General features: G+C 40.4%; 4 non-coding genes and 2 pseudogenes across 4 annotated transcripts; all 6 read left to right on the plus strand.

Annotated features, from left to right (window-relative positions):
* The first annotated feature begins 2,891 nt into the window (after window positions 1–2,891).
* LOC142171185 (5S ribosomal RNA) lies at window positions 2,892–3,010 on the plus strand. Its single transcript, XR_012700798.1, has one exon. It is a non-coding gene; the product is annotated as a 5S ribosomal RNA (ribosomal RNA).
* Window positions 3,011–3,559: 549 nt separating this feature from the next.
* LOC142171197 (5S ribosomal RNA) lies at window positions 3,560–3,678 on the plus strand. Its single transcript, XR_012700810.1, has one exon. It is a non-coding gene; the product is annotated as a 5S ribosomal RNA (ribosomal RNA).
* Window positions 3,679–4,226: 548 nt separating this feature from the next.
* Window positions 4,227–4,345, plus strand: LOC142171220 (5S ribosomal RNA). Its single transcript, XR_012700833.1, has one exon. It is a non-coding gene; the product is annotated as a 5S ribosomal RNA (ribosomal RNA).
* A 5,434-nt stretch (window positions 4,346–9,779) lies between these two features.
* Window positions 9,780–9,898, plus strand: LOC142171200 (5S ribosomal RNA). Its single transcript, XR_012700813.1, has one exon. It is a non-coding gene; the product is annotated as a 5S ribosomal RNA (ribosomal RNA).
* Window positions 9,899–10,447: 549 nt separating this feature from the next.
* On the plus strand, window positions 10,448–10,566 carry LOC142171251 (5S ribosomal RNA; annotated as a pseudogene).
* A 3,655-nt stretch (window positions 10,567–14,221) lies between these two features.
* LOC142171278 (5S ribosomal RNA) lies at window positions 14,222–14,340 on the plus strand (annotated as a pseudogene).
* Window positions 14,341–25,321: the final 10,981 nt, after the last annotated feature.

Consider the following 25,321-nt stretch of genomic DNA (forward strand, 5'->3'; position numbering starts at 1 on the left):
ATGTTTTACTGCATGATTCACTGTATTTATTCATGCCATTGACAGTATAATTCATCTTAGTGTTGTATTTGGACTTTCGTTTGTCATTTTGGTTTTAGCTTGGTTAAACTCTTTCTGTTGAGTGTTTGGGGTTTGGACTGTTATAATATGGGTTTAATTTAGATGAATAACCTTCCCTGTTGGGTTTTGTTTGAATTTGTTCAAGTTAGTAGTGATGTTCACTCTGAGATTAACTCTTATCATGACTTTGCTGTTTTGAATTTTTGTTTTAGTATCTGAATGAATTTAGAAATTACTGTTGCATTGTAATAATTAGTTTAAATGTCTGAAGTACTCCATTGTTAGAATCGCTATATGTATGAGTTCAACATCAGCCATTAGCAATTTCGACTTTTAAATGCATGTGGCTTGAGGATTCGTTGACCGTATAGTGTTCTAATGTTCTGCAGTTTGGATTTAAATTAAATGGTGAATATATCTTATTTGATTTAATGAGATTGTTTTAGTTTAGTGTAGATTAGTGTTGTGGGTTACTCAAAGTGTAACAGATGCTTGAAGGGTTGCAGAACAAAAATGCTGAACCACATCCCTTAAACGGCCAGGCCTACTAAATGGCCCAAGTGAGACTGCCTGGCCCAAATCAGGCTCGTGTATCTCAGGCCCCTTCTTTTCCATTCTGGATTCGCCTCCAAGGCCCAATTCTCTTGTCATTTTTCAGTAAATTTGGTTGCCTGACTTTAATAGCTCAAGGAACTTGTACGCCGGTCCATTTCTCTGAAGCAACCCTTGGCCCAATTGTGCTCACAACAAATGACCCTATTGAATTCAAATTGTGCAAATGCAACATCCTTAGGCCTAGTTTAAATATGACTCTCAGATAGATTGAGGTGTGCCATTTAACCAAATCACCTATGGCCCTCACAAATACTTTAATTAGATATTAGAATGAACATTCGTAGAGAAGCTTTTAGGCGCGTTTAAAATACTATTGTGATTGTGTACACGTTCGTGTGACATAATCATGATTCTAAGAACCAATTCGGAGTATGCGTTCACGCAACTTCGGTCAAACTTTCTTAATAATAAAATTTGTTTAAATAGGCCTCTGAATTAAATTTAGTCCGAGGCATGCTATCCACATTTAATCATATATGGCCCTCGTATTAATTTAGATATAAAAATGACAAATGTTCATAGTTTTCTTTAGGCACGTTTAATATACTATCGTGGTTGTGGACATGTTCGCATGACATGATTACGATTTCTAAAAATAAAACCGGAGTATGCGTTCGCGCAACTTCGGCCAAAGTTTCTTAATAATAATAAAGCGTTATTAATTTGTGGACACGTTTGCGTGACATGATTTTGACGCACCAAACAAACGGGTACACGTACGCGTGACGCGTTTCAAGATAATTTCCTAATTAAAAGCGGCAAATGCATATAGTTTCTAAAATTAGTAATTACACAATTTGATTTAGCCAAGTATGATCAAAGCGACCGTACTAAAACCACGGAACTCGGGAATGCCTAACACCTTCTACCGGGTTAATAGAATTTCTTACCCGGATTTCTGTGTTCGCAGACCGTAATTAGAGTCAACTTTCCTCGATTAGAGATTTTAAACCGGTGACTTGGGACACCATAAATATCCTAAGTGGAGACTTTGATTTTAAATAAATAATCTCGTTTTGATTGTCACTTAAATTGGAAAACTCTCTTATTCTCCCTATTGCAGGGCAGTAAAAAGGAGGTGTGACACTATGCAACATGTTTAGAGTAGAAATTCCTATTTATTCATGAATAGAACTGTAGATTTCTTTCTTAAGACTGTTGTGTGTTTACTTTGGGACTAGGCATCGATATTCCGGGAGATTTCCCTACATATTTATGATTCGTAATACGGGATCGGATTCCGGGAGATCCCCCTGCACATTTATAATTGGGACTATGGGATGATATCCTGGGCGATCCCTCTACATTGGATATTTAGTTTAGGACTACAGGACGATATCCCAGGAGATCGACTGTTAGTATTTTAATTGTACTGTCGCATTTTTTATTGTTTTATCTTTTTCATCTATGAGTAGCTAAATTTCTAGCTAGGGTTGTAACCCAACCCCTGACATTCCTCGTCACTACCGACCGAGTTTAGACTTGGCACTTACTGGGTACTGCTATGGTGTACTCATGTACTCATGCCCTTTCTTGCATATGTTTTTCGTCTGCAGATCTAGGTTCTTCTGCTCAGCCATTCCACCAGTGAGGCGAGGCAATTTTCAGAGACTTCAAGGTATATCAGCCGCATTCGTAGACTGAGAAGTCTCTCTCTATTCTCCCTTTTAGATATAGACCTTCTGTTATTACTTTTGTTTATACTTCTGGAGTTACAAAACTATGTATTTCCTCTTGTTTGTGATTCATGAGACTCCGGGTTTTGGTAGTGTTGTTATTGGTCGAGAGTGTTATTAATGTATATGTCGAGCGGCATTTTAAACACTTTATCTATATTTACCTGTTGGATGGCTAGTTGTACTTTTAAATTCCTTTTTCCGCAAATTGTTAGGCTTACCTAGTCGTATAGATTAGGTGTCGTCACGATAGTTCACGGAGGGAGAGCTTGGGTCATGACATAGTAGAACGCCGAGTTGTGATATTGTTGTTCCATGCAGCCTAGTGTAATAAGCATGTCGGACCCTCTAATTGTGATATTATCATCGAGCGCGACTTGTTATTTTTTGTCAACGCTCTTGCCCACGGAAAATACATAAAATCAAAAGAGGAATCACGTAAAAGGGAAAAATGAGCATAAAGTTATGTCGTTTAAAGTATTTACACTTTCACACCAAAAGCGTAACGAGGAAAGGTATTATTAGAGTGTATGGAATGTCGGATGCGATCATACCAGCACTAACGCACTGAATCCCATCAGAACTCTGTAGTTAAGCGTGCCTGGGCGAGAGTAGTACTACAATGGATGACCCCCTAGGAAGTCCTCGTGTTGCATCCCTCTATTTTGCAAAATTTGTATCCTACTTCTTTTAATATATCAACGGTAGATCTAATAAATTCACAAATGAGTTTTACGCATTATAAACGATATTGTTTTACATGAAATAATAATTTTTTTTTAAATAAGATAATTATGAAAAATATCAAAAACGCAATATAAAATAAATTATGAAAATAAGAATAATATTTAAAAGGTAAATATTGTAGATTACGATTACCAACCATGACCTTACAGGCTTAACACTGTTACACTTGACATGCCACTATGTCTTGGCCTCGAAAGTAACATCAGGAAAATGTCGAGTTGCGATTTCGTCGTTCAATGCAGCCTAGTGTAATAGGCATATCGGGCCCTCTAATTGTGATATTATCGTTGAGCACGGCTTGTTGTTTTTGGTCAACGCTCTTGCCCGCGGAAAATACATAAAATCAAAAAAAGAATCGCGTAAAAGGGATAAATGAGCATAAAGTTATGCCGTTTCAAGGCTTTACACTTTCGCACCAAAAGCAGAAGGAGGAAAGGTAATATTAGCGTGCAAGGAATGTCGGATGTGATCATACCAGCAATAACGCACTGGATCCCATCAGAACTCCGAAGTCAAACACGCTTGGGCGAGAGTAGTACTCGGTTGGGTGACCCCCTAAGAAGTCCTCGTATTGCATCCCTCTATTTTGCAAAATTTGTATGCTACTTATTTTAATATATCGATGGTAGATCTAATAAATTCTTAAATGAGTTTTACGCATTGTAAACGATAGTTTTTTATATGAAATAATAATTTTTTTTAAAGAGGATAATTATGGAAAAGATCAAAAAGGTATTACACAATAAATAATAAAAATATGAAAAATATTTAAAGGGTAAATATTGTAAATCACGATTGTCAACCACGACTTTACGGGCTTAACACCATTGCCCTTGACATGTCACTACGCCTTGGCCTCGAAAGAGGCATCCGTAAAACGTCGAGTTGTGATGTCGTTGTTCCATGCAACCTAGTGCAATAGGCATGTCGGGCCCTCTAATTGTGATATTATCGTCGAGCGCAGCTTGTTGTTTTTGGTCAACGCTTTTCCCCGTGGAAAATACATAAAATTAAAACAGGAATCACGTAAAAGGGATAAATGAGCATAAAGTTATGCCGTTTCAAGGCTTTACACTATCGCACCAAAATCGGAAGGAGGAATGGTATTATTAGAGTGTAAGGAATGTCGGATGCGATCATACCAGCACTAACGCATCGGATCCCATCAGAACTCTGTAGTTAAGCGTGCTTGGCCGAGAGTAGTACTAGGATAGGTCACCCCCAGGGAAGTCCTCGTGTTACATCCCTCTATTTTGAAAATTTTGTATCCTAATTCTTTTAATATATCCATGGTAGATCCAATAAAATCACAACTGAGTTTTACGCATTGTGAACAGTATATTTTACATGAAATAATAGATTTTTTTAAAGAAGAAAATTATTAAAAAGTTAAAAAAGGCAATATAAGAAGTTTAATTGTCTCGTCTTGGGTTTTTTTGAAATATTACTTTTTCCGGTTCTGCCTCGTCTTGGGTTTTTTGATAACCAGGAAGGAGGAATAAGAGGATTGAAGCAGTAGTAAAGTGGATTAACAAAGTGTTTTACTCTTTAATTTCTTACCGTTTACTTTCTACTACTTCCTCCGTTTTCTTTTCTAATGCTCTATTGACTAGGGTTTGTTGTTTTCGTGAGTGTCTGAACAAATTGGTTTTGGGGTTTTATTCTAATTGGTGTCGAGAAGTTGTGGCTGAAGCTTGGGTTCATTTATTTGAGGATTTCTCGACAATCGAATTACTGGTGCTGAAGCTCGAAGAACAGCTTCAATTTTCTGGAGTTGAGTGCCTGAAGCTGTTGCGTAGCCTATGCACTCCTCGACGCATCAGATCTCTCCTCAGATTGGCTGCTGCAGCTAGCAAGAAAACTCTCTCACAAACTCCCTGTAAATCTCTCCTCAGATTTACATCAGTTAAGCTTTCATATCTTTCCAATCGAGTTGGGTTCCAATTCGAATTTGCCAGAATCATTCGCATTCCACGAATTCAGCGGTAGCGGTGATAGCTCCTTCTGGTTTTTGGGTCGTGGTATTTTCTGTGTTTTCAGGAATTCTCGGAGTATTTGGAGACAAGTTGGGCACACGAACACTGGCAAAGGAGAGCAAATCAGCCACAGTTTTTGTTATCGGGAGTTGGTACCTCCTGTTTTACTGTTTCCCTTTTGGTGTTAGCGAAATTACTGTTACTTTACTTCGCAATAGTTAAACCTTTCAACTAGGATACTAGTTACCACTTGTTTCCTTCTTGTTTGATTTGCGTACGTTGTGCACTAGCGAGTCTTCTCTAGATTGTTGTAGGTGTAGTGGCTGCAGTCTGGGATGATAGAATAAGGGCATGTCCTCGGGTGGGGCAGAGTGGGGTGCTGGGGTTAGGGGTGGGTCGGGTAGCAGGGGAGGTAGAGGGGGCAAGGGAGCCTATAGGTTGAGAATCGGGTCATGGAACATAGGTTCACTGACGAGTAAATCCATAGAGTTGGCGAAAATCCTGCAGAAGGGGAAGATTAATATAGCGTGTGTCCAGGAGACTAGGTGGGTCGGATCGAGGGCGAAAAACGTGGATGGGTATAAGTTGTGGTACTCTGGTATCCTGAGGGGTAAGAATGGAGTGGGTATCCTGGTAGTTAGCTATCTTAGAGAGTCCGTGGTAGAGGTCAGGCGGGTGAATGATACACTAATGACTATTAAGTTGGTGGTAGGTGAGGGTACTTTAAATGTCGTTAGCGCGTACGCACCGCAAGTAGGCTTGGATGAGGATATTAAGAGGCGCTTTTGGGAGGGGTTGGATGAGATTGTTCGTAGTATACCGCCTTCTGAGAGGTTATTCATAGGAGGAGATTTCAATGGTCATATTGGGTCATCTGCAGGTGGGTACTCTGAGGTGCATGGCGGCTTTGGTTTTGGAGAGCGGAACGGAGGGGGCATTGCGCTGTTGGACTTTGCCAAGGCTTTCGATCTAGTCATTGGGAACTCGAGTTTTACGAAGCGGGATGAACATTTGGTTACTTACCAAAGTTTGGTGGCGAAGACTCAGATTGACTATCTCCTCCTCAGGAGATGCGACAGAAGGTTGAGCGAGGACTGCAAGGTTATCCCAGGTGAGACCCTCTCAACGCAGCATAGGCTTTTGGTGATGGACATTTGTATTAGGATAAGGAGGAAGAAGAGGTCCGTACAAGGACGCCCCAGGATTAGGTGGGGCGCCTTAACTGAGGATAAAGCTAAGGAGTTGGAATGAAGGTTATCGGCAATGGGAGCTTGGAGGAGTGGTGGGGACGCGAACACAATGTGGTCGACGACGACGGACTGTATAAGAAAGGCGGCGAGAGAGGTATTAGGGATATCTACGGGCCGCAATGGTGGTCACAAAGGAGATTGGTGGTGGAATGCAGTTGTCCAAGGTAAAGTGGATGCGAAGAAGGTGGCTTACCTGCGGTTAGTAGGGAGCACTAACGAGGAGGAGAAGAGAGAGAACAGTCAAAGGTATAAGGTAGCTAGGAAGGAGGCAAAGATGGCAATGACGGAGGCTAAGACAACAGCTTTTGCTCGTCTGTATGAGGAACTAAGGAACAAAGGTGGGGAGAAGAAGTTATTCTGACTCGCTAAGGCGAGAGAGAGGACAACTCTAGAACTAGACCAGGTGAGGTGCATAAAAGATGACGACGGCAAAGTTTTGATGGGAGATGACTAGATTAAGAGGAGGTGGCAGACCTACTTTCATAAACTTCTAAGTGAAGAAGGAGATCAAGATATTAGACCTGGGGAATCGAGGAATGCCGACAGTCACCATGAATTAAGTAATTGTAGGGACATTGAGATCGATGAAGTCATGGAGGCAATGCGTAAGATGAGAAGGGGCAGAGCTACCGGGCCAGACGAAATTCCGATGGAACTGTGGAGGTGTGTGGGTAGAGCAGGCTTGGAATGGCTTGCTTCATTGTTTAGTGTTATATTAAAGACTAATAGGATGCCGGAAGAGTGGAGGTGGAGTACAATGGTCCCGTTGTATAAGAACAAAGGTGATGTCCAGAGCTGTAACAACTATAGGGGCATCAAATTACTAAGTCATACCATGAAAGTTTGGGAGAGAGTGGTAGAAATGAGAGTGCGAAGGACGGTGTCTATTTCAGACAACCAGTTCGGGTTCATGCCGAGACGATCTACCACAGAAGCTATCCACCTTATTAGGAGGTTGGTGGAACAGTACAGGGATAGGAAGAAGGACCTTCACATGGTGTTTATTGATCTGGAGAAAGCGTACGATAGGGTTCCTAGGGAGGTCTTATGGAGCTGCTTAGAGGATAAAGGGGTCCCGATTGACTATATTAGGGTGATTAAAGACATGTATGATGGAGCTAAGACTCGGGTTAGGACAGTAGGAGGCGACTCTGAACATTTTCCAGTTACTACGGGGTTGCACCAAGGGTCTGCGCTCAGCCCATTCCTATTTGCCCTGGTGATGGATGCACTGACTCATCATATTCAATGAGAGGTGCCATAGTGCATGCTATTTGCTGATAACATTATTCTAATTGACGAGACACGAGGCGGCGTCAACGAGAGGCTAGAGATTTGGAGACATGCTCTTGAGTCTAAAGGTTTCAAGTTGAGCAGGACGAAGACGGAATACCTCGAGTGCAAATTTGGAGTTGAGCCGACGGAAGCGGGAGTTGAAGTGAGGCTTGACTCTCAAGTCATTCCCAAGAGGGGTAGTTTCAAGTACCTTGGATCGGTTATCCAGGGGATCGGGGAGATTGACGAGGATGTCACACATCGTATAGGGGTGGGGTGGATGAAGTGGAGGTTAGCGTCGGGAGTCTTGTGTGACAAGAAAGTGCCACTGTTACTAAAAGGTAAGTTTTGTAGAGCAGTGGTTAGGCCTGCCATGTTATATGGAACTGAATGTTGGCCGGTAAAGAACTCATACATCCAGAAGATAAAAGTAGCAGAGATGAGGATGTTGAGGTGGATGTGCGGGCATACAAGAATGGATAAGATTAGGAATGCAGATATTCGAGAGAAGGTGGGCATGGCCCCCATGGAGGACAAGATGCGGGAAGCAAGACTCAGATGGTTCGGGCACATTCAGAGGAGGAGCACTGATGCACCGGTGAGGAGGTGTGAGCGACTGGCTGTAGTGGGCACGCGGAGAGGTAGAGAACGACCTAAGAAGTATTGGGGAGAGGTGATCAGACAGGACATGGCACGACTTAGGATTACTGAGGACATGGCCCTTGACAGGGAATTGTGGAGGTCGAGTATTAAGGTTGTAGGTTAGGGGAGAGTTGTGAATATTTCTACAGCACAATAGAGTGAGACTAGCCAGTTAGGAGTTGGACTAAGAATGTCATTGGTCGTCTATTGATGCAGGGCTTTACCTGCTAGTTTTACTATACCAGCCATCTTTTTCGTATTTCGTATTCTGTATTTCATATCTATTGTATTGTTGTTATTTTATTATGCATTTTTATTATGCATTTTTATGGTACTAATATATCGGCTTCTGTTGCTTTTGAGCCGAGGGTCTCCTGGAAACAGCCTCTCTACCCTTCGGGATAGGGGTAAGGTCTGCGTACATATTACCCTCCCCAGACCCCACTTGTGGGATTATACTGGGTTTTTGTTGTTGTTGTTGTTGTTGTAAAAAAAGCAATATAAAATAAATAATGAAAATAAGAAAAATATTTAAAAGGTAGATATTGTATATTACGATTACCAACCACGACCTTACGAGCTTAACACTGTTGCACTTGACATGTCACTATGCCTTGTCCTCGAAGGCGGCATCCGTAAAACGTCGAGGTGTGATGTCATTGTTCCATGCAACCTAGTGTAATAGGGATGTCAAGCCCTCTAATTGTGATATTATCATCGAGCGCGGCTTGTTGTTTTTCGTCAACACTTTTTCTCGCGAAAAATACATAAAATCAAAAGAGGAATCGCGTAAAACGGATAAATGAGCATAAAGTTGTGCCGTTTCAAGGCTTTACACTTTCGCACCAAAATCGGAAGTAGGAAAGGTATTATTAGAGTGCAAGGAATGTTGGACGCGATCATCCCATCAGAACTCCGAAGTCAAGCGTGCTTGGGCGAGAGTAGTACTAGGATGGGTGACACCCCGGGAAGTCCTCGTGTTGCATCCCTCTATTGTGCAAAATTTGCATGCTACTTCTTTTAACATATCGACGGTAGATCTAATAAATTCACAAATAAGTTTTACGCATTGTAAACTATATTTTTTTACATGAAATGATAAAAAAAAATTAAAGAGGATAATTATAGAAAAGATCAAAATGGCAATATAAAATAAACAATAAAAATAAGAAAAATATTTAAAAGGTAGATATTGTAAATCACGATTACCAACCACGATATTATGGGCTTAGCACCATTGCATTTGACATGTCACTACGCCTTGGCCTCGAAGGCGGCATCTGTAAAACGTTGAGTTGCAATGTCGTTGTTCCATGCGGCCTAGTGTAATAGGCATGTCACGTCCTCTAATTGTGATATTATCAACGAGCACGGTTTGTCGTTATTGGTCAATTCTTTTGCCCGCGACAAATACATAAAATCAAAAGAAGAATCGCGTAAAACAGATAAATGAGCATAAAGTTATGACGTTTCAAGGCTTTACCCTTTCACACCAAAAGCGGAAGGAGTAAAGGTATTATTAGAGTGCAAGGAATGTCGGATGCGATCATACCATCACTAACGCACTGGATCTCATTAGAATTCCGAAGTCAAGCGTGCTTGGGCGAGAGTAATACTAGGATGGGTGACCCCCTGGGAAATGCTCGTGTTGCATCCCTCTATTTTGCAAAATTTGGATGCTACTTCTTTTAACATATCGACAGTAGATATAATAAATTCACAAATGAGTTTTACGCATTGTAAACTATATTTTTTTTACATGAAATGATAAATTTTTTTAAAGAGGATAATTATATAAAAGATCAAAAAGGCAATATAAAATAAACAATCAAAAGAAGAAAAATATTTAAAAGGTAGATATTTTAAATCACAATTACCAACCACGACATTAGGGGCTTAGCACCATTGCATTTGACATGTCACTACGCCTTGGCCTCGAAGGCGGCATCTGTAAAACATCGAGTTGCAATGCCGTCGTTCCATGCAACCTAGTGTAATAGGCATGTCGAGTCCTCTAATTGTGATATTATCGTCGAGAGAGGTTTGTCGTTATTGGTCAATGTTTTTGCCCGTGACAAATACATAAAATCAAAAGAGGAATCGTATAAAATGGATAAATGGGCATAAAGTTATGCCGTTTCAAGGCTTTACACTTTCGCACCAAAAGCGGAATGAGTAAAGGTAATATTAGAGTGCAAGGAATGTCTGATGCGATCATACCAGCACTAACGTAATGGATCCTTTCAGAACTCCAAAGTCAAGCATGATTGGGCGAGAGTAGTACTAAGATGGGTGACCCCCTGGGAAGTCCTCGTGTTGCATCCCTCTATTTTGCAAAATTTGTATGTTACTTCTTTTAATATATCGACAGTATTTCTAATAAATTCACAAATGAGTTTTACGCATTGTAAACGATAGTTTTTTACATGAAATAATAATTTCTTTAAAGAGGATAATTATGGAAAAGATAAAAAAGGCACTATACAATAAATCATAAAAATATGGAAGACTACACAAGCCAAAACTCGACTCGGCTCAGAAATATCCAATCTACCAAACTGGTTGGCCAAGGCCTGAACATCCAATGACATCGTCCTCTTTGCTGCTGGTAAATATGCTAAGCTCCCCAAACTTTCTGCCCAACGACTCAAGGCATCAGCCACCACATTGGCATTCTCGAGATGGCAGCTCTAGCCACCTCCGCTGATGCAAGTTAAGATCCTTCTACTTGAACAGATGCTATAAACTCCATTGATCAGCGTAGATCTCACAAGGGACACCGTACAAATAGTGCCGCCAAATTATCAAGGCATGAATGATAGCTGCTAACTCAAGGTCGTGGACAGGATAGTTGTTTTCATGCACCTTCAACTTACTAAGGAGGTCACTATTGGTGATGATGGTGCATTAAGGATGCAGGGCAGGTTAGGTGTACCCAATACAGATTGCGTGAGTTGATTCTCCAAAAGGCTCACAGTTTTCATACTCCATTCATCCGGGTGCCATGAAGATGTATCAGGACATGAGGCATCATTATTGGTGGAGGATACTGAAGAAGGACATAGTGGATTATGTAGCTCGGTGTCTAAATTTCCAACATGTGAAGTATGAGTATCAGTGGCCAGGTGGGTTAATTCAGAAGTTAGAGATTCCCGAGTGGAAATGGGAGAGGATCACTATGGATTTCATTGTTGGACTCCCACAGAATCAGCAGAAGTATGATGCAGTTTGGGTGATTGTGGATAGGCTGACTAAGTCAGCTCATTTCATTCCTTGATGACTACTTATTCTTCCGAGCAGCTGGCATAAGTTTATATACGCGATATTGTCAAGCTTTATGGCATGTCATATCTATCATCTCTGACTGGGGTACACAATTTACAACGTTGTTTTGGAGGGTCGTACATCATAAGTTAGGTACTCGAGTTGCATTGAGCACAACATTTCACCCTCAGACGGACGGACACAGTCTGAATGCACTATTTAGATACTGGAGGATATGCTCAGTGTGTGTGTGATGGAGTTTGGAGGTTATTGGGATCAGTTCTTGCCACTTGCGGAGTTTGATTACAACAACAGTCATTAGTAGAGCATTCAAATGGCACGGTGTGAGGCTTTGTATGGTAGGCAGTGTCGGTCTCCAGTGGGTTAGTTCAAGTCGGGTTAGGCTAGTCTTTTGGATACAGACTTGGTGCAGGATGCTTTGGAGAAGGTTAAGGCGATTCAGAATCGATTTCACACAGCCCAATCCAGACAGAAGAGTTATGCGGATTGGAAGGTTCGCGATGTTGCATTCATGGGTGGAGAGTGAGTCTTGCTCTAGTTTCGCCCATGAAGGTTGTTATGAGGTTCAGAAAGAAGGTAAAGCTGAGCCCAAGATTTATTGGCACATTCGAGGTGTTGCGGAGAGCTGGGGAGGTTGCTTATGAGCTTGCCTTGCCTCCCCGTCTAGTAGGAGTTCATCCGGTATTACATGTTTCTATTCTCCGGAAGTATCACGGTGATCCGTCTCATGTGTTGGATTTCAGCTTAGTCTAGTTGGACAAGGATCTACCTTATGTTGAGGAGGCAGTAGCTATTTTGGATGTGAAGGTTCGAAAACTGAGGTCAAAGAACATTACTTTAGTGAAGGTTTAGTTGAGGGGTCAGCTAGTCGAGGAGGCGACTTGGAAGGCCAAACATGATATGCACAGCTGTTATCCTCATCTTTTCACCACTTCAAGTATGTCTCTATGCTCGTTCAAGAACAAACGATTATTTTAAGAAATGGGGGATGTAACGACCTGGCTGGTCATTTTGAGAGCATTAACCTTGATCAACTAATTACTGCTTATGTAACTTGCTGGGAGGTTCTGGTTTTTGGTTTTGGAATGATTTGGGACACTTAGTCCCTAAAACAAAAGCTTGAGTTCTAGGATTTTTCACCGTTGTTGGAGTTGTGTGAAGACGACTCCAGATCGGAGTTTCATTTGTTCAATCAGACGTGATTTGATAGGTTTTGTCATCAGTTGTAGAAGTCTGAAGTTTCAAAGTTCATTATGTTTGAATTTGAGGGTGATTCGTGATTTTAGCTTTATTTGATGTGATTTGAGGGCTCGACTAAGTTTGTATGGTGTTATAGGACTTGTTGGTATGTTTGATTGAGGTCCCAGGAGCCTCGGGTGGATTCCGGGTGGTTAACGGGAAAAAATTGGACTTATGGAAGTTGCAGAATTTCTAGTGTTTCCAGTTAGTGGTTTCCTTTTTCGCATTCACGAGGGGAGTTCGGCGTTCATGAAGAGGAGCTGAAGGCAGGTGAGGATTTGTGCTTCGTGTTCGCAATGAAGTCCCAGCGTTCGTGAAGCTCTTAGGTTATAAGACTATGCATTCATGATGAGGGTCCCGCGCTCATGTAGAGGAAGCTGGTCAAATGAGACTCTAGGGAATTTGCCTACGTGTTCTCGATGATAGTCCTGTGTTCGCATAGGTTTGGGTAAGCTTCGCGTTCGCTATTAGGACATCGTGCCTTTACGCTCATTTATCAATTTTACGCAATTCCTCTTTTGATTTTATGCATTTTTTCGGGCAAAGGTATTGACCAATAACAACAAACCGCGCTCAACGATAATATCACAATTAAAGGGCCCAACATGCCTATTACACTAGGCCACATGGAATGACAACATCACACCTCGACATTTTACAGATGCCGCCATCGAGGCCAAGGCGTAGTGACATGTCAAGTGCAACATTGTTAAGCCCGTAATGTCGAGGTTGGTAATCGTGATTTACTATATCTACCTTTTAAATATATTTCTTATTTTTATTATTTATTTTATATTGCCTTTTTGATCGTTTCCATAATCATCCTCTTTAAAGAAATTATTATTTCAATTAAAAAAATATAGTTTACAATGCGTAAAACTCATTTGTGAATTTATTAGATCTACCGTCGATATATTATAATAAGTAACTACGATAGGCCTAATATATCGATGATAGATCTAATAAATTCACTAATGAGTTTTAAGCATTGTAAATGATATTTTTACATGTAATAATATTTTTTTAAAGAATAAATATAGAAAAAAAATAAAAAAGGTAATATACAATAAATAAAAAATATGAAAAATATTTAAAAGGTAGATATTGTAAATCACGATTACCAACCATGACCTTACGAGTTTAACACTGTTGCACTTGACATGTCACTACGCCTTGGCGTCGAAGGAGGCATTTGTGAAATGTCAGTTGTGATGTCTTAATTCCATGCGGCCTAATGTGATAGGCATTTCGGGCCCACTAATTGTGAAATTATCATCGAGCGCAACTTGTTGTTATTGGTCAACGTGTTTGCCCATGAAATATACATAAAATCAAAAAATGAATTGCATAAAACGGATAAATGACCGTAAACTTATATCGTTTTAAGGTTTTACACATTCGCACCTAAAGCGGAAGGAAGAAAGGTATTAAACGAATTTAGAGTGCAAGCAATGTCGAATACGATCATACCAGCACTAACGCATCGGAGCCCATTAGAACTTCGAAGTTAAGTGTACTTGGGCCAGAGTAATACTAGGATAGGTGACCCCCTCGGAAGTCCTCGTGTTGTATCCCTATTTTTGGTAAAATTTGTGTCTTACTTCTTTTAATATATCCATGGTAGATCTAGTAAATTCACAAATGAGTTTTAAGCATTGCAAACAATGTTTTTTACATGAAACAATAATTTTTTAAAAGAAAATAATTATGGAAAAAATGAAAAAGACAATATACAATAAATAAGGAAAATAAGGAAAATATTTAAAAGGTAGATAATGTAAATCACGATTGCCAACCACGACCTTACGGGCTTAACATTGTTGCATTTGACATGTCACTACTCCTTGGCCTTGAAGGCGGAATTCGTAAAACGTCTAGTAGCGATGTGGCCGTTCCATGCGGCCTAGTGTGATTGGCATGTTGGGCCCTCTAAATGTGATATTATCGTCGAGTGCAGCTTGTTGTTATTGGTCAATCCTTTTGCCCGCAAAAAATACATAAAAGAAAAGGAGGAATCGCTAAAACGGATAAATGAGCATAAAGTTATGTCGTTTTAAGTCTTTACACTTTCGCACGTAAAGCGGAAGGAGGAAAGGTATTAAGAAAATTTAGAGTGCAAGGAATGTTGGATGCGATCATACTATCACTAATGCACCGGAACCCATCAGAACTACGAAGTTAAGCGTGTTTGGGCGAGCGTAGTACTTGATTGGTGACCCCCTCAGAAGTATTTAAATGGTAGCTATTGAAAACCATGATTACCAACCACGACCGGCGATTTTAGGCCTTTAATAGCTTCACTTCATGTTTTATGACTTGTACGCAAAGTCAGAATCGGATTTCGGGCGGTACGGAGTTGATTCAGATAAAAATTTCTCAATTCGGAAGCATTAAGTTGGAAGAGTTGATCAAGGTTTGACTTTTGAGTAAAAGACCCCGGAATAGGTATTTGAATGTTCCAATAGGTTTGTATGATGATTTCAGACTTGGGCGTATGTTCGGGTTGAGTATCAGATGGTTCGAAGTCATTTTGGCGCTTATTGTGGAAAGTTGGCATTTTAAAGGTTTTAGAATTTCCTAAGATTGGTTTAAAGTGAAATTTGATTTTATTGATGTCCGTTTGGGATTCCAAACCTTGGAATAGGTTCGTATCATGATTTATGACTTGCACGTAAAGTTTGGCGTCATTCTGAAATGTTTAAGTGTAATTCGACCCTCTTCGGCCAAGTTTAAAAGTTGAAAGAAAGGTTTTAATTGTTAATTCATTGATTGAATGTTTTATAGTGTGATTTGAGGCCTCGAGCAAGTTTGCATCATGTTTTGGGAATGGTTGGTATGATTGGACGGGGTAACGGGGGCCTCGGTTGTATTTCGGATGGGCTACGAGTCATTTTGCTATGTTTGAGCTATTGTTTCTGAGATTTGGTGCATCCTTCTTCGCGATCGCGAAGAAAGGGTTGCAATCGTGAAGAGAAAAGTGTTGTTCCAGGCCTTGTGAATCGCGATCACGGAAGGAAATTCGCGATCCCGTAGAAGGAAATTTTGCTTTCAGTGGTCTAACTTCAAAAGCTTCTATTTTACAATCTATAAGGAACTTGGTGATACTCCGAAAATGAAAGTTGTATCCCTTTGAATCCAAATTTCATAAAATCAAACTGTTTATCATTTAGAATTCTATTCAAAAAGTTATGGCCATTATACTGAAGGGTATCTGTAAAAAGAAAACATTTGTACATCGCGATCGCAAAAATTTGGCCACTATTGTGATGAAGGAAATGATGCTAAACTTTTGTTACCCATGATCACATGGATAATGACAGGTGTATTAAACATCTAATTTCGGAATTTTGAGCTTATTTCATCACTTTTAAGTTCTTGGAGCTCATGTGATTTGGGGTGATTCTTGAAGATCGTTTTTTCCAAATATCGTAAGGTAATTATTCCTACTTGTTTTGAGTTAAATACATGGGTTATATATGGATTTTATGATGGATATTTGATAGGAATTTTGAAAGTTTAGGAAGAAAACCTGGAAATAGTATTTATTTTGACCATGAAATTGGACAAGGAATTAGGAATAAATTATATATTTGAGTTCGTGGTATTATGGGTAATGTTTGTCTTCGAAACTTTTTGAAATCCGGGCACGTGGGTCTGAGGGTTGACTTGGTTGAATTTTCATCAGAGTTGAAAATTATTATAAATTGACTAATTATGAGTATGGGAGTATATTTTTATTAATTTGCACGTTGTATGACTAGTTTAAGACCGATAGACATTGGTTTGATATGTTAGAGAGGCGTTGGAGCCGGTTATGGAACTTCGTTGCGAGGTAAGTCTCCTGTCTAACTTTGTGAGAGAGAATCTGCCCCGTAGGTATTAAATTGTTATATGTTACTAGTTATGGGTGCTACGTACGTACGAGGTGACGAGAGTCCGTATGTAGCTAAAAGCATGTTTATGTTCAGGTAGACTTAGGAATTTATCATGTAATATTTGAACTCATTTTGCTAGATTAATTAAGTGAATTTATAATTGAAATTTATTTGGAAATGTATTAGGCCAAGCTTTATCACCTTGAGTTGTTTGGCGAGATATTTGATAAATGGTAAAAGTCTTGTTTACTTTATTCTTCTACACTTGTATTGTAAGCACGTGACTCGTAATTCGATAAGTTTCTCCCTTTCTTGTGGATCGGGCCGAACGCCTCGATAGTATGTTAAGATGCATCTCTGGTTTGCACTGGTTAACCCTCAGCAGTGTATACACCACTTTGGATTGGGTCGTACGACCTAGGCATAATCGTGCGTTATACCGCTAGCAGTCCGGATATTCATGAGATCCCCCTTCTATTGAGACCTAGAATTTTATATAGTATTCCTTATCCGTTTGAGATTGCATTTGATATTTTAGATCTGTTGAGATGGCACATGATATTTGAGAGGTTTATATTGTTAAAAGAATTTTTTGGAAGATTATGTTAGTTACAATTTTTATCTCACTACTACTGTTGTGCTTCATATCTGTTATGAGTTATCATATTGATTTATTGGACCACTAGTAAGTGTCGATGTCAACCCCTTGTCACTACTTCTCTAGATGTTAGGCTAGATACTTACTGCGTACGCGTTGGTTTAAGTACTCCCATGTTACACTTCTGCACTAAATGTGTAGGATCTGACAGGTTCATTTAATGGCCATCTTGGTGTATAAGTGCAACTGCTGAGGAGCCTTTATGGTGACCTGATTTCTATGCTACGCATTGCAACCTACAGAGTGTTCATCTTATTTATTTACTTTATCCTTTCTATTTTATATTCCAGAAAGATGTTGTATTATTATTGCACTCTTTAGTAGACGCTCACGCACTTGTGACACCGGATTTTGGGATGTTCTAGAAGTTGTGTGTGATTTTGTTTAGCATTTACACACTTTTATTATCTATTCTATTTCAATTGTAAGTTTTCATGATTTTAATGCGTTGATTTCTTTATCTAATATTCACAATTTTGAAAATAATAAAATGCATAATTAAGTTGGTAGTGCACCGTTGGCTTGCCTAACAGTAATGTTGGGCGCCATCATGACCTATAGTGGGTTTTGGGTCATGACAGCTTGGTATCAGCGCACTAGGTTCACTTAGGTCTCATGAATCATGAGTTAGTCTAGTAGAGTCTTGTGGATCAGTACGGAGACGTCTGTACTTATCTTCAAGAGGCTACATGATTGTTAGGAGAACTTCCCTTCCTTGATTCCGCGTCGTGCGATATGGTTTCGTTGAAGCTTATGCCTTCGGTGACTTCCTACTCATTCATACGCGACGTCAGGCACTTTTAATCAGTTGGGCACCAACGAATTGTGAAAATGTGACAGATGCGGTGCAGGATCATTTTACCTGAGTATGCAGGCAGACTAATATTGTCGTCTTGTAGAGGAGTGTTCTGTCATTTCAGCCCAATATTGATGTTTCCTATGGTTTCGAGGCTATGCACAATGTATTGTGATGTTCATGAATTGTTATCGCGTAGTGCCGATGTGAATTGTAGGATGCTTACTTATGTGACACGGAAATGAATAGTTCGGGAGGAGGATTAATCAATTCAAGATCCATAGATTCAACATTTGATTCCAGCGAAGGAGACGCAATCAGACTATAGATGTTCAAGTGTTGGTTGATGGAGTCGCGAGATTGGATATGTCCTAATCTAGTGGAACTCTTGTTAATATTGTGGTGTCGTCATCCTTGTTTGAATGTATTGAGGCTCATCGGTGTGATGGTCTTCTTTGGTTTGCTTTCGGGGCAGGGTGTTGTGGAATGGTACCAAAGAGGCGGTTATCAGAGATGGTGATGTGTGGCGGCTTCGAGGTTGGATCCGTGCTTTTGGTGTTGAATGGTTCGAGAGGGATGATCTTTATGGTGGCTCAGAGTTGGTGGCATTTATCAGTTTGGATGCTACAAAGATGGATTATGATTTGAGGCAGTATTTGGGTAACAAAAGATGAGGAAGGACATAGTGGGAGGTGTCTCGCGAAGGTTGAATTTTTAGAGGTCGAGTAGTTCGCTTCGGAAGATGGTAAACTTAGAGTGAGAATGTTAGCATATCGTATGGATTTCATGATAGGATGGTCACATGCTTTCAGATAGCTTGGAACGATTATGGCCATGTTAAACAAGGGACTAAATTTGTATATTTCGTTCGAGATGACGGCTTTTTGCTTCAGAAGTTTGAATATCCAATTGGCATGACTTAATGCTTATTAAATTTTACACCAAACTCTACCATGTTGACATGATTTCATGTATATGCGTTCAGTCTCTCTATTAAATTGTTCATAAAATCTTGTCTGATTGGCATAAGGTTTCTGCGTTGTTCAACAAAGTATTCTTTCAAATTTCAATTTCGATCAAACCACCTCAAATCTACTCTAAATGATCTCAAATTAGAAACGAAGCCTCCAACCAATAACATAAATGACACTCAGTCACCAATTTAGTTAAATAACACCAAATCACAAAACCCACTTTATTGTCTTCAACACTTTCTAAGGACCAAAAATGGAGTTTTGAGATTTTAAAGTAAATCATTATATCAGTATTTGAACTAAAAAGATTAATCACAAATTAACACTTAAACAATTTTAATAATAATCAAGCATTAATTTCAAGTTCACTAAACAATAATTTCAAGTTCCCAAAGTTGAAGAACTATGGAGATCTTAGTGTTTACCCTAAAATAGGATAACAATTGAATTTATACGCGTTTTTAAGGATACATGATATAACTTGGTACAGATTAAGAAGAATAAATTAATATTGAAATTGATGATAAAAGAATAAATGCAAACCACACGAATTGAATAGCATTGGCCCTCGAGTTCAGTCATCCTTAAACCAAAAGATGTTTCAACTAACTTATATACGGGGCAACAAGATAATGAAAGCTAGAAAATGACAGTATATTGCTTTGTATTGTGTAAGTATGATCCGTTTTACAAATGATCAGACCCCCTTTATATAGTAGGGGAGTCCTACTCTTGATACAATTCTATATGAGGTAAGAAATATCATGATTAGCTAATTGATCAGCCTCTTCTTGATACATGTTGGGATTTCTGCCGTGATCCTCGCCCGATTGCGGATATTTTGGTTTTCTGATATTTGGCTCGGTAGGCTTCCCTCGATCTTGATCGATCTCTATCTTGCTCGGTCTCGATCTTGATCGGTCTCTGGGTCACGAGATCGACGATCTAACTTTGCACCATGGTTCGATATAACACAAGGTTGAATCTTGACCTATCATATTCTAGTCTCCATTAGTCACACAAATGGAAAGCCCATCTTTGACCATATACAGATAGTCCCCTCATTTCATAGAGAGAAGATGATGAGAAACAATATAAACTTCCAAGCTCCATCTCAATAGGCCATGACGTAAGCAACGAACGTCACTGATAAACCCGATCATGACATAAGCAACAAATGGATATAGAAACGTCCCTCGGTCCAGTTACCAAGGTATTAAATGCTTGTCAGTTGTTGGTCAGCCACCATGGGTTCTGAACCGCCATCTGCAAGCTATAAGTACTGTAACCTTCCTCTATTCAAACTTTATGTTCAAATCTCCTCCTTTTTTGTTTCTTTTCAAAATCCCTCTGCTTTGCAATTCTTGCACCCAAATTTCTTGAACTTTTAGCAAGCCGCATACCATTCTAACTCCATTTTCTTTTTCTCTACAATGGCAAAAACTTATAAGACTGTGCCACAAAAGGATTCCACCTCTTCATCACGGCCCGTCGGCAAAGGAGCTAAGGTAGAATATCCCCTTGAGGATTTCATTGCGGTACGGTGCCCTACTATTGTCAATTTTATGATTGAAAAGACCTCCTCGGTACCGAGTTGATGTGAACCGGTATCAAGGTACATATACATAATAACCAATGATCTCCTTACCAAAGTTAAAGAGGATTGCTACTAGGTTGATAAGCATGTGGTGGTACCTTCGCCCAAGGAATAGATCACTACCCATGTGGAGGATTTTCTTAGTGTTTACGCTTACCCCTTCACGTTGGGTCCCTAAGACCCTATAATTGTCGCCTTCTGCAAGAGGGTACGACATGACCCTTGGCCAGATCCATCCTTCCTTCTGGAGAATAGAGATTCTCATCCGATTCTTCATAAGGAAAATCGAGGGATGTCCCTTCACCCTCGATCAACATATGCGCCTTCACAGTCCCCGACTCTATCAAGTAGGGTTGATCAAGATTGCTCGTCGGGCAATCAAGTCCCCGTTCTTGAGTATAGACGAGGCTGGAGGCCGAAGTTGGATGGGCCGATTTGTTCAAATAAAGACTCCATACTTGATCCCTATCGAAGACATGCAATTTACTAAGAAATAGAGCATAAATCATAAGTTGTACTTTGCCTTGAATGTTTAATCTTGTTGCTCTTCCTCTTATCTTCTTTATCGATGTTCTTGGTGTTGTAGCTGTGGCCTAGGTGCTGGACGTAGTTCCTGAACTCAAGGAATGGTTTGAGGGCCTGGTATCACAAAGACCATATTCCAAGCGTGCTTGGATGGAATTATCGAAAGGTCGATGGTAGGCCCGCAACCATGGGAAGTTTTCTCCTCCGATTCAAAACTGTTTGATTTTCCCCTTGTACTTTTGCATTCTTATCGTAGGTCACCCCACAGACGTTTCCATGAGGCCTCCATCTGATGATGAGGATGTGCTTATCAAGTCCTTACTCCAAAGTAGGGTGATGAAAAAAAGAGGAAAAGGGCTCCAAGTTCCCCGAACACGGAAAAGATGAAACCGAAGAAGAAGAAGAAAAGATCACGCAAGCCCACGAGAAGCATCGGCATTCTATCCTTGGACTCAGTCCATCGATTAAGGGATGAGTTCAATGAAGAAGAAGAGGAAGATAAATCCAAGTTAGTGGCCCGTTTACGGGCTGGTGTCACGGTACAAGAAGTTCTCGAACTGGCGGGTACTGAAGTTGAACTATCCCGATGTGAGGAGGTCGGTTCCAAGCTAAAAAGAGTTGAGGCCATTCTTCCCTAAGCTAGGGGTCGAGATAGAAACCGGTGGTAATGCGTTTCAAGCGCCAGAAAGTTCCTCGAGAGACGAGCTTGGAATGATCGACATCAGTGGGTCCCCTCAAATTTCAGATGCCATGATTTATGAGACCGGTATATTAGATAGCCATTCTTTAAGGGGCCTCATGGGCAACTAATATCCACGGGTTCTTGGATGGTTTGAGTCCACAGCTTCGAATGACGTCACCGGGCTTGGTGACCTACCGGTATCAAAAGAAAGTACCGTCATTGGGTGCCGCTGGGTCTTCATCGAGCCCAAAACTGGTGGATCGATTCCGGCCCCAAGTATTAACCCTGACCATAGGCAATCAATAACTTTTTCTGTCCCGGAGGATGCCTAGGTTTTTTCTGCCCTCATGGGGGTTGCTAGTTAACTTTGGTGCTTGGTGACCGAAAAAGATCAGGCAGTGATGGACAAGGTGGAAACCCCTTGCCTATTCAATGAAGCCCAACAAGCATTAAATCAGGTATCTTTTTGTGTGTTTCTTCTCATATATACTAAATTTTAAAGTTGTAAATAACCATAAATTCGGTGTTGCATCATTAGGCTTTCCTTCGATACCGGAAGGAATTAACTCACCACGAGGCCGAGGTTCGGGACCTCATTAAGAAGAGTGACACCTACAAGATTCTCAGTGAAAAGCTTCAGGCCGATTTGGTAACCGCTCAGGATGAGCATGTCGAGATGGCCGAGCAGGTATTTTTAGTGCTTTACGATAGTGAAAATGAATTGAAGATAGTAATAACGATCCGATCTTGCACGTCAGGCAAAGGCCTGAACAGATCTGGGAGCTTCAGGCACAGGTAGATACAATTCAAGATGAGGTTGAGAAGTTCAAGAAAAATATGGACATATTAGCCTCAAAAAGGGAAGCCACCCAAGCACAACTGTAGTCGGCCTAGACCCAGCTCCGAGCTACAAAAGAGAAGGCCTTGGTGTAGGTCAAGAAAATCGAGGAGCTTCAATACCAATTGGACTTAGCTATTTCTGATAGGGAAAACTTTGCCAATGAACTCGAGGTGGCCAAATCCGAGGAGGCCGTGGACAATACCAAAGGCGATGCTAAAGTGGCACAATACAAGGTTGACGTCGAGGTCATCCAGGCACAGGCCAAAATCATGGTAGATCATGCAAGGTGGAAAGCTTTAAGGGAAGCCCTCGAGGGAGTCCATGCTTAGGGCTTCAATATACTGGCTGAACTTGAGAATGCCAAAGCAGAAGAAGCCAGGGCTTGGAAACTGGCCTTTCCCGAGGAAGATTCAGAGAGTATAAGCAAGTCTAAAGGCAGGGAAGATCCCGAGGGTGAAGATGCTGCCTCCGATGAAGACCAGGCCACTTAGGCCTTTATATTTTTTGCTTTCTTTTGCATCTTTTTGAGGCCATTTAGGCCATTGCAAAATTTTTGAATTAAGCCATTTTGGCCTCTGTAATAGACTATTGGGTAAATATATACAAGGCTTTCTTTTCCCTTTTGGTTTTTGAACTTTTCCTTTTCTTTATTACTTGTATTCACAAAGGCCGGAGTGCCTTAGTATAAAATAGCTTAGGTTGTACAAGTTCGAACAACCCTTCCTTTACCTTATTTTTATTTTGAGTCATCTTGAAGGTTCGATGTTACTGGGAACCTTCTCCCAAAGTAAGTATCTCAGACTATAGTTTGTCGAGGGTAGCCTTTAAAACCGGTTATAAAAATTTCGAAGGTCTATTTTTTGTTACGGTTCTCGGACGTCTTCGCTCCATGTTAATGCGGCCGTAGCCTTTTAATTTGGGCACAACACAGTGAGCTTACTCTCCCGAGTTATCCAAGCTTGCCTAAGATAAAAGTCCCCAAGTGGGTATGGCCGTGGCCTTTAAATTTTGGGGGTTGCCTAAGAGGTTTAATTACACCAATAATTAATAGTTCGATCTGTTCGAGTTTGTTTTTCGGACAGAAGTCCCTGAGTGTAGACGTGATCATTTGAACTCTGATTATAATCGGCCCTTGAGCTCGTTTCTTTAAGAGATTGAAAGTACCAAATTGTAAAGTAGAAAATTTTCTAAGACATAAGGTAATTGAAAGGGAAGTACTTCTCTTTATTCTTGTGAAAAATAGTCATACATGCGTACATATTTTATACAAGGGCTCGAGCAAACTATGTGGGCAAGGTTCATTTGACTGTTAGGCTCTTACAACAAATCTTACCTATCGAGACCCTTCTATTACGAAGTAATTTCCTCACAAATAATCGATATCCAAGGGTAATTCCCCAGTATTCGAGGTTGATTGTAGAGGAACCTCGGATACTGTTAGTGTTGTCTTCGACACCGATTCATGATCAGCCTTTGATTCTAAGTTAGCAAGATCTACTTTTACCTCGTTAAAAACCTACCGAAAACCCCAATTGGGACAAAAATGGTTCAAGGGAAAAAAAGTGCAACACGTGCTTTCAGACCTAAAGACTTCGTGCCACTCCTTGTCGACCACCTGAAAGTGTTAGTCCGAAAATAAGAAAAAATGAAATGGGGTCGTACCTTAGCAGTAATATCATTTATGGTGAGTTACGTTCCATTTGTTCTCCATTTGTCATTTCGAGATTATAGGATCCCTTCCATGTGACCTCAAGAATCTGGTATGGTCCTTCCCAACTCAAACCTAATTTTCCTTCGTTCAGATTCCGGGTGCTTAGTGTGACCTTACTTTGTACTAAGTCCCCGACATTGAAGTATTGAAGGTTGGCCCTTCAATTGTAATACCTCTCGATCTGTTGCTTTTGGGTGGCCAATCGAACAAGGGCAGCTTCACGCCTTTCATCTAATAGCTCTAGGCTCGTATTCATGGCATCGTCATTAGATTCCTTTGTTGCATATTAAAATCTGATACTCGGCTCAACGACTTCGACCGTATTAGAGCTTCGGTGCCATAAACCAATGAGAATAGGGTAGCCTCGGTACTGGACTTCGAAGTTGTGCGATATGCCCAAAGAACTTCGGGCAGAACCTCTTTCCATTTTCCCTTGGCGTCAGTCAACATTATCTTGAGGATTTGGATTATGGTTTCATTGGTCGATTCAGTTTGTCTGTTCCCACTAGGGTGATAAGGTGTCGATAAGATCCTTTTGATCTCATAGTCTTCGAGAAATTTGGTCATTTTACTGCTGATTAACTATTTTTTGCTGTCACATACAATTTTGGATGGTATCCCGAACCGACATATGATGTGGTCCCAAATGAAGTCAATGACTTCCTACTCCTTGACCTTCTCATATGCATGTGCTTCAATCCACTTAGAAAAATAGTCACTCATAAATAAGACAAATTGAGCCTTATGAAAGAGGGTCGACGATGTTCATCCACCATTTCATGAATGGCTATGGAGATAAGACCCAATGCAACAGATCCCCGGCTTGGTGAATCATCAGAGCATACCTTTAGCACTTGTCACATTTTCGTACGAACTCTTTTGCATCCTTTTCCATGT

This window comes from Nicotiana tabacum, chromosome 16 (assembly GCF_000715075.1).
Source record: "Nicotiana tabacum cultivar K326 chromosome 16, ASM71507v2, whole genome shotgun sequence".
In the NCBI taxonomy this organism is placed as follows: domain Eukaryota; kingdom Viridiplantae; phylum Streptophyta; class Magnoliopsida; order Solanales; family Solanaceae; genus Nicotiana; species Nicotiana tabacum.